The sequence below is a fragment of the Nannospalax galili genome, unplaced genomic scaffold (genome assembly GCF_000622305.1).
Source record: "Nannospalax galili isolate Female #2095 unplaced genomic scaffold, S.galili_v1.0 scaffold1316, whole genome shotgun sequence".
Taxonomy (NCBI): domain Eukaryota; kingdom Metazoa; phylum Chordata; class Mammalia; order Rodentia; family Spalacidae; genus Nannospalax; species Nannospalax galili.
The window spans coordinates 755,660-765,468 of record NW_008337765.1 but is presented as its reverse complement, the minus strand read 5'-3'; the positions used below and the strand labels follow the sequence as shown (position 1 = coordinate 765,468).

Here is a 9,809-nt window from a genome sequence, read left to right as displayed (position 1 = left end):
ATCTATCTATCTATCTATCTATCTATCTATCATCTACGTATCATCTATATATATCATCTATGCATCATCTATCTATTGATCCATCATCTATTGATCTATCTGTCTGTCTATCTATCTATCTATCTATCTATCTATCTATCTATCTATCTATCTATCTATCAATCATCTATCCATCCATCTATCTATCAATCATCTATCATCTATCTTGTATGTATTTGTGGCTGTGTTTGTCACAGCTTGTGTGTGGCAGTCAGAGGACAACTTGTGAGAGTCATTTCTCTCCTTCTACCCTGAGGGTTCCAGGGACTAAACTCAGGTCATCAGACTTAGCCACAGCACCTTTGTCTGCTGAGCCATCTTATCTGCCCAAACATGTTTATTTAAAATGCAATTGAGACCATGTTTGTGGTTTCAAGTAAGTATAGGACTTTTAATTAAGAATGAGCAGAAAAGTCCTCTTACTGCTTGAGTTTTCAGTGAAGGTCAGGGGTGACCTTATCTGAAAAAGCTTCATTTATTTGTTTACAAACAGTTCATTTTTGAGTATGGAAAACATTACATGATACAAAATAAAAGTGATACAAAAAAGCATAAAGTGAGAAATTCCTTCTGTTTTAAAATAGTAAACATTTTAATGTATCTATCATGTTTTGTTTTAACATTTTTTATTTTTAGTATATTTTATTTATTATTTTATGTGTATGAGTGCTTTGCCTGTATGTAAGTTCGTGTAATGCTCATAGAGATCAAAGGAGGGTGTTGGATCCCCTGGAACTGGGATTACAGATGGTTGTTAGCCACCATGTGAGTACTGGGGATTGAACCCGAGTTCTCCGATAGAAACAGCAAGTGTTCTTAACTACTGAGCCTTCTCTCCAGCCCCATATTCTTTTATATAAATATAAGCAAAGATGAATATATAATCAATTCTATTTCTCATAGAAATGGTACATACTGTTCAGAATTTGACTTTTTCTCTCTTTTACTGTGGTAAATGTACACAACATGAAGCTTCCCATTTTAACTTCAGATGGGAATTGCTGGGTCACATGCAATTCCATTTCCTTTGAGGAACTGAGCAGCTGCTGTTCCCAGTGACTGCACTATGTCCCATTCCCACCAGCAGTGCAGAGTTCCACCTTTCACCTTCTTACCAAATCTTTCTTCTTTTTATTTTTCTTTTTGTTTTTTTCCTAAAATATTTTATTTTGATTATTTTAATTTTATTTCATGTGTATGAGCATACTGCCTGCACGTATGTAAGTGCACCTGTGTTGTACAATGCCCATGGAAGTCAGAAGAGGGCATCAGATCCCCTGGAACTGGAGTTATGGATGGTTGTTAGCTGCCATGTGGATGCTGGGAATCAAATGCAGGCCCTGTGCAAGAGCAGTCAGTGCTTATAACCACTGAGCCATCTCTCCAGTCCCCTGGGTTTTACCTTTTATAACCACTTTTAGGTGTGAAGTGGTTTTAAATTGAAATTCCCTAATGACTGGTCATTTTGGGTATCTCATGCTTATTGACCATTTATGTCTTTTTTCAATTAGTGTCTATCTATGCAAATCCTTTTCCTGTTGAATATCTATTTGGAAATTATTATTAGTGTGCATGTGTGTGTGTGTGTGTGTATGTGTGTGTGTGTGTGTGTGCAGGCGTGCAGGCATGCTGTGCCTCAGAAGAGGCCCGAGGACAGCTTTGGGGAGTCATTTCCTTCCTTCCAGCTTGTTGAGGCAGGGTCCCTCTTTTTTATGTTGTACTATGTACTCCAGGCTAACTGGTCCATAGGCTTCTGGATTTTTTTAATGTGGATTCTAGAGATTGAACTCTGGTTGTTGGGTTTTCAAGGACCTTTAGCCACTTACCCATCTTGCCAGCTCCTGCTTTTGAACTGGATTTAATATTTATGTATTCTTGAAACTAATTTCTTATCAGATATATGATTTGCAAATATTTTCCCTCATTATGTAAACTATATATAGTTCTCTCCAAATATTTTTTCTTTTGTTGTCTATGCTTTTGGTTCTGTGTCCAAGAAATTATTGCCATACATAATGTCATGAAGATTTTTCCTGAAATCTGGACTGCTGTCTCCATGACCCTAGTGGGTTGGGCTCAGGGACAGTAGCTACTATGCCAAAAGCCAAAATTTACCAGCCTCTTGTCACTCCCTACCCTGGATGTTGCAAATATTTGACTAGATGTAGTTACTTCAGGCAGTTTTTGTCAAGTCAAAGGACAGGATGGCTTCCTGGAGATTCCTGGAGAATAAATTCCTGGATGCTACTTTTTATTTTTTAACCTGACAAGGTGTCCTGGAGATCTTTTTATATATCAGTTCATTTGGGTCTTCTTCATTCTCTTTAATAGCTATGTATATTCTCTAGTATGGGTACACCAGGATTTATTTAACATGTAATGGGTTTTACCAGTTGTTCATTATTACAAACAATGATACAATAAAAAATCTTGTGTATATGTACATGTTTATGAACATACTAGTTTCTCAGATGTATCTGTAGGCCTCATTCCTTAGAGTTGTTGGATCAAGGTAAATGCATTTGAAATTTTGGAAAATATTAGTAAGAGACCATTTATTAGGAGTGTACCCTTAAAATACCATGAGCAATTTGTGAGAGTGCCTGTTGCAATTTTAAAGTTTCAATTTTAGAATTTGGAATTTTGCCAATTTGGCAGATGAGAAGTAGCATCTCAATATAGTTTTAATTTGCATCTTTCTTATCTGTGACGGCATATATTTTTTTCACATTAAAGAAAGAGTTCTTGGGGCTAGAGAGATGGCTCAGTGGTTAAGAGCACTGACTGCTCTTGCAGAGGACCCAGGTTCGATTCCCAGCACTCACATGGTGGCTATGAACCGTCCTTAACTCCAGTTCCAGGGGAATTGGAAGCCCTCTTCTGACCTCCATGGCATTGCATGACACAGATGCACTCACATACATGCAGGCAATACACTCATATGCATAAAAAAATAAAAATAATAAACAAAATATGAAAAAAAAGAGTTCTTGAAAAAAAGTTAAGAAGATCCAGTGAGCACAAACCAAACTGTCTCATAATTATGTCTCTTGAATCTTGCTTGTCCCATGTAGTGGCTGTAGTTCTATTGGGGGAAGCTGTCACTGGCAGCAGAAAATCATTGCTGCTTAATGTAGAAGACAAAGTGGGAGTCAGGAGAAAGGAGCTGACAAGATGAGGGGAGGAAGAAACTTTTTACAGCTCAGACTACTGAAGAGTGTGTGAAGTTACTGCTCAGTGTTTTCACCAAGTAAAAGTTTTTAAATTGTAAATTGTAAATTATAAAATTGACAAATTTTAGTTTTATATATTTTGGGGATAGAAATGTATATTATGATTGAAAATGCAATGTGGAAAAAAATAACATACCTATCATGTTAAAGGCTTATTGGATGGCCTGGAGTTCACTGTGTAGACCAGGCTGCCTTGAATTCATAGAGATATGCCTGCATCTGCCTTCTGAGTGCTGAAATTAAAGGCATGTACCACCATACTTGCTTACTTTTAAAGCTGAGAACATTTGAATTTACTGTCAGTAAATTTGAGATAGACATATATTACTACATACTGTATTAACCACAGTACAAAATATTTCCAAAAAAATTAAAATCCCTTTTCTTTCTATCTATTTGAGATTTTGTACTTCTGTCCTTTTAATGAATTAGAGAGAAGGCTCAGTATGATTATCCTAGGATATAAATTGAAATAATTCCAATTTTTTTTCATCCTGAAAAACTGAAACTTTATACTCATTAAGGAATAACTTTCCATTTCCCCTCACCAGTCCCTGGCAATTCCCATTCTGTTTTTTGCACCTGTGATTTTTGGCTATATAAGTCACACAAGTGAAATACAGTATTTGCCTTTTTTGACTGGTTTATTTTATTAAGCACAGTCTCATGTGACAGAGTTTTCTTTTATTTTTTAGGCTGACTGATTTTATGTTATATGTATATATTGTATTTTGTTTATCCATTTACCTGTTGATGAACATTTTTATTGCTCTTTTTCTTGACTATTATGAATAATGCTGCTATAAACATGGGTATGCATACACCTTTAATCCCAGTGCTGGAGAGACAGAGACAGGCATTGCTTTGTGAGTTTGAGGTCAGCCTGGCCTACATAGCTAGTTCTAGGCCAGCCAGGGCTACATAGTGAGAATCTGTCTAAAACAAAACAAAACAAAACAAAACAAAACAAAACCCCAAAATAATCCATGTCTAAATTAATCCACAGACTTTCAAAGAAGAACTACAAGCAATAGTTCTCAAATTATTCAAAAAATTAGAAGCACAAAAACTTCCAAAATCCTTCTACAAAGCCAGTCTTACTCTAAGACTAAAGGCAGGTACAACAAAAAACTTTACACTAACATCTCTGATGAAAATAGATGCAAAAGGGGCTGGAGAGATGGCTCAGCAGTTAAGAGCACTGACTGCTCTTGCAGAGGACCTGGGTTTGATTCCCAGCACCCACATGGCAGCTACGAACCGTCCTTGACTCCAGTTCCAGGGGAATCTGAAGCCCTCCTCTGACCTCTGCGGCATTGCATGACACAGGTGCCCTCATATACATGCAGACAATATACTCATACACATAAAATAAAAATAATAAAATACTTTTTAGAAAAAGAAAAAAAAATGCAAAAATTGTCAACAAAATAATTGCAAACTGCATACAGGCATATGTTAAAAAATCACCCACCATGATCAAGTTGGCTTTATCCCAAAGACGCAGGAATGGTTCAACATAAATAAGTCAACAAATATAATAGATCATACAAATGGACTTAAAGACAAAGCCACATGCTCATCTCAGTAGATGCAGAAAAGGCCTTTGAAAAAACCCAACATGCCTTCATGATAAAAGTTCTAAAGATAATATACTGGAGAGAATAAACCTCAACATAATAAAGGCTACATATGACAGACCCAGAGACAACATCGTCCTAAATGGAGAAAAACTTTAAGCAATTCCATTAAAATAAAGAATAAGACAGGGCTGTCTACTATCCCCACTCCCTTTCACTATTTGAAGCCCTAGCTAGAGCAATAAGACAAGAGAAGGAAATTGAAGGGATAAAAATAGGAAAGAAAATAAAATTCCTATTTGTAGATGATATGATACTATACATAAGAGAGATCCCAAAGATTCCAACAGAAAACTTTTAGAAATGATCAGCAGTTACAGCAATGGCAGGATGCAAAATTAACGTACGAAAATAGCCTTCCTACATACTAAGAACATACTGAGAAAAAGATCACCATTCACCATAGCCCTAAAAAATTATCTAGCAATAAACCTAACTGTTGTGTTTACTTTTTATTTCTGTGATAAAACACTGACCAAAGGCAACTTGGGGAGAAAGAGATCTATTTGGCTTACAGTTCCACATCACAGTTCATCACTGAGGGAAGCCAGGGAACAACTGAAGCAGAAACCATGGAGGAGGAACATTGCTTACTTGGTCCTCTGGCCTCTGCCTCTGCTCAGGTCTGGAACTGGCGATATAGACCAGTCTGGCCTCAAAATCACAAAGATCTACCTGCTTCTGCCTCCTTGGTGGTAGGATTAAGGATGTCCACCAACACATCCAGCAAAAAAACCCTAATTCCTTTCTTTTTGTGTTTTCTTTTTTTTTTTTTGAGACAAGATCTCCCTGTAGCCCCAGCTGGCCTAGAACTTACTATATAGACTAGGCTGGCCTCCAATCTCACAGAGATATGCCTGCCTTTGCTTCTTGGATCCTGGGATTAAAGGCATGTGCCATCAAGCTTGGCTTCAGTTTGCTTTCTTTTACAACCCTGGACCACCTACCCAGGGTTGGTACCAACCACAGTGGGCTGGGTACTTCCACATCACTCAACAATCAAGAAAATGCTTCACAGACATGTCCATAGGCCAGTCTGATAGAGGAAATCCCCCAATTGAGGTTCCCTCTTCCCAGGTATGTCAAGTTGACAACAGATGGTTTCCACCTCCCTAACAAAGGGATGAAAGACGTCTATAATATAAACCTGAAATATCTGAAGAAAGAAATCAAGGAAGACACTAGAAGATGGGGGAAACCTCCCATGTTCATGGATTAGTAGAAAAAAAATTTTTTTTTTGTCTTTTTGAGACAGGGTCTCCCTGTAGCCCCAGCTGTCCTGGAACTCACTATGTAGACCAGGCTGGCCTTGAACTCACAAAGATCTGCCTGCCTCTGCCTCCCAAGTGCTGGGATTAAAGGTGTGCGCCACCATGCCTAGCCAGGTTAGTAGAAAATTTTACTGTGAGAATGACCATCCTATCCAAATCAATTTATAGATTTGATGTACTCTCAACCAAAATCTCCATAGAATCTTCACAGAAATATTTTTAAAAATTTAAAAATTCACGTGGAAACACAAAAGACTGTGGATAGCCAAAGCAATTCTGAGCAAAAAGAATAAAGCTGGAGGGATGACCACACTGTACCTCAAGTTATACTAGTAATAAAAACAATATGGTAGTACCACAAAAACAGACATGTGGATATTTGGAACAGAATAGAAGGCCCAGTCTTAAGTGCTCACAATTACAGCCATCTGATATTTGACAAAGATGCCAAAAACACACACTGGAGGAAAAACAGCATCTTCAACAAATGATGCAGGACAAACTAGATATCCACATGTAGAAGAATGAACTTAGACCCTTATCACCTTGCACAAAGATTAACTCCGAATGAATAAAAAACATCAATATGAAACCTAAAACTCTGTAACTGCTAGAAGAAAATGCAGGGAGTATGCAAGATACAGGAACAAGAAAAGTCTATCTGAACAGGACTTCACTCAGGAATTAATGCCAACAACTGACAAATGGAACCTCAGAAAACTAATAGGCAAAGGAAGAATCAACTGAGTGAAGTGGAAGCCAACAGAGGAGAGAAACTTTGCCAGCTATATAGCCAATAAAAGATTAATATTCAGAATATATAAAGAACTAAAACAAACAAAGAATCAAGAAAACAATCCAATACAAAATGGGCTATGGATCGGCACAGAGAGTTCTCAAAAGAGGAAGTATGACTGGCCATCTGAGCAGCATCATGGCTGCCCTCAGACTTCTGGTGAAGCCCAAGATTGTCAAAACAATGACCAAGAAGTTCATCCAGCACCTGTCTGACCAATATGTCAAAATTAAGTGCAACTGGTGGAAACCCAGAGGTGTTGACAACAGGGTGAGGAGGAGATTCAAGGGTCAGAGCCTGATGTCCAACATTGTTTATGGGAGCAACAAGAAAACAAAGCACATTACTGCCCAGTGGCTTCCGGAAGTTCCTAGTCCACAATATCAACCAGCTGGAAGTGCTCCTGATGTGCAACAAATCTTACTGTGCTGAGATAGCATGCAATGTATCCTCCAAGAACTTCAAAGCCATCATTGAAAAAGCAGCACAGCTGGCCAGTAGAGTCACCAGCCCCAATGCCAGGCTGCATGGTGAAGAAAATGAATGGATGGCTCATGTGCTCCTGTTATTTGTACTTAAATAATACCCACCATCTTTCCTGGTTAAAAAGAAAAAGAAATGTGACTGAGATATATCTTTAAAAAATTTTTAAATTATTTATTTAATAACCACATGATTAGAGGAAGCATTTCATTACAGCTTTAACATGTTCAATAACAATTTCCAGAGCAAAGATACATCTCTTTCAAAAGAGATAGATCTTTTAAAAATGTTCAACGTCTCAAAAAGACCCCCCCCCCAAAAAAAAAAACCAAAACGTTCAACATCCTTAGTAACCAGAAAAACGCAAATTAAAACTACTCTGAGATTTCATCTTACATCAGTCAGAATGGCTAAGATTAAGAAAACAAATGACAATAAATGCTGGTGAGGATGTGAGGAAAGGCGATCCCTTATTCACTGTTTGTGGCCATACAAACTGATACAGCCACCATGGGAATCAGTGTGAAGAATACTCAAAAATCTAAGACTAGATCTACCCTCTGACCCAGCTGTATCACTCCTTGGTATATACCTAAAGGACTTGATATCCTACTACAGAGATACTTGCTTGGCCATGTTCCTTGCTGCTTTAATTTGCAAGAGCTAGGAAATGGAAGCATCCTAGATGTCCATCAGCTGATGAATGGATAATGATGAACAGAACAGAATTCTATTTAGCTGTAAAGGAGAATGAAACAGGACTGGAGAGATGGCTCCATGGTTAAGAGTGTTTACTGCTCTTGCAGAGGACCTGAGTTCAATTCCCAGGACCCATATCAGGCAGCTCACAATTATCTATAACTCTACTTTCAGGAGAATGCCACACCTCTGGCCTCCAAGGGCACCTGTACTATATTCACATGCACACACCCACATGCAGACACAAATACACACACACACACACACACATACAATTATCTCCCACGTGGAAAGTTAATGTTACTCCCTCCCTCCTCCCTCCCTTCCTTTCTTCCTTTTTTCCTTTCTTCCCCTCTTCCCCCTCCCTCTCTCCTTCCTTTTCCTCCTTCCAAGATTTAGTTTTTATCACCCAAGTCAGCCTGGTAGTGGCCTCATTGCTTCTCCTGTTCACCTCTAGTCCCTGGACCCTTCGCAGCAAGAAGAAACATTCCATTTCATGCTATAGTTTTGAGGGCGTGTAAACTTTGGCAGCTGACTTGTAATGGGTCAGAGAAGTCAGGGGCATTGATCCATGTGGGCATCCAGCAATAAGTCATCCAGTCAGCCTCCCTGGGTAGTGGCATTCCAGAGTTTGAAGGCAGTAATAGCCTTGTCTGGTTTGGGGAGGACCAAAGCAAATTTTCTTTGCTGGTTTGTCCATCATTCCATCAATTTCTACAAAGTCCTAACCTAGGAATTCTTTTTTTAAAGCGTTTCTTTTATTATTTTTATTTTATGTGTATGTGTTTTACCTGCATGTATGTAAGTGTACCAAGTATGTGCAATGCTTGTGAAGGCCAGAGGAAGGCATTGGATCCCATGGAAATGGAGTTACAAATGTTTGTGAATCACCATGTGAGTGCTGGGAACTGAACCCGGGTCCTTTGCAAGAGTAATCAGTGCTCTTAACCTCTGAGCCCTCTCTCTGGCTTCATAACCCAGGAATTCTTCACTAAAGGCTTCTTTCAGTGGCTATTTAGGTGTCAAATCAAAGTCCTTCTATCTCATTCTTAGGGTTCATTATTTTTTATTGCAAATTCTGTAGGAAAGATCCTCTGATGGAGGATCTAATGGCCTTAGTTTAAGGCCAGGGGCAACAGCACAGATGTGCACAGAGAGCATCAAATTCAGAGCTCCTTCAGGAACCACTTATTTTCCTCCTTGGCTTTTCCAGAAGCCTTGTGACGATATGTCACCCTTCATAAGTTCAGCCGAACTTTCCCTAGAAAAAAATCACCCCACTATCTGTGTTCTTTCAAATGCATTTGGGAATTACATACCTACCTGTGGAAGTGTGATCCCTGTAAGGTCGTGAATTTCCAAGGAAAATAGGACTTTATTCAGGAACCACATTTTTTTCTCCAGAGTTAAAGGACTTGATGGGGTTCACCCCCATTGTGGCTGACCATCTCCAGCAGCCAGCACACCTGGACAGAGTTCCATGCCCACTGCAGATGTCTAAGGAGTGTCCACTTTAGCTTCTTTCAGCTGCATTAACAGAGTGGCAGCAGCCAAACTGGATTCAAGGCCCTGAAGAAACGCATCCAGTCCTCTCTGTCATCCGACAGCCTCAAAATGAATCCAGAGGCTGTTCATCACAGTTACTGTC

The 9,809-nt window shown here is 38.9% G+C and overlaps 1 pseudogene; it reads left to right on the top strand.

Moving 5' to 3' along the window:
• The first annotated feature begins 7,117 nt into the window (after positions 1-7,117).
• LOC103733838 lies at positions 7,118-7,562 on the top strand (annotated as a pseudogene).
• Positions 7,563-9,809: the final 2,247 nt, after the last annotated feature.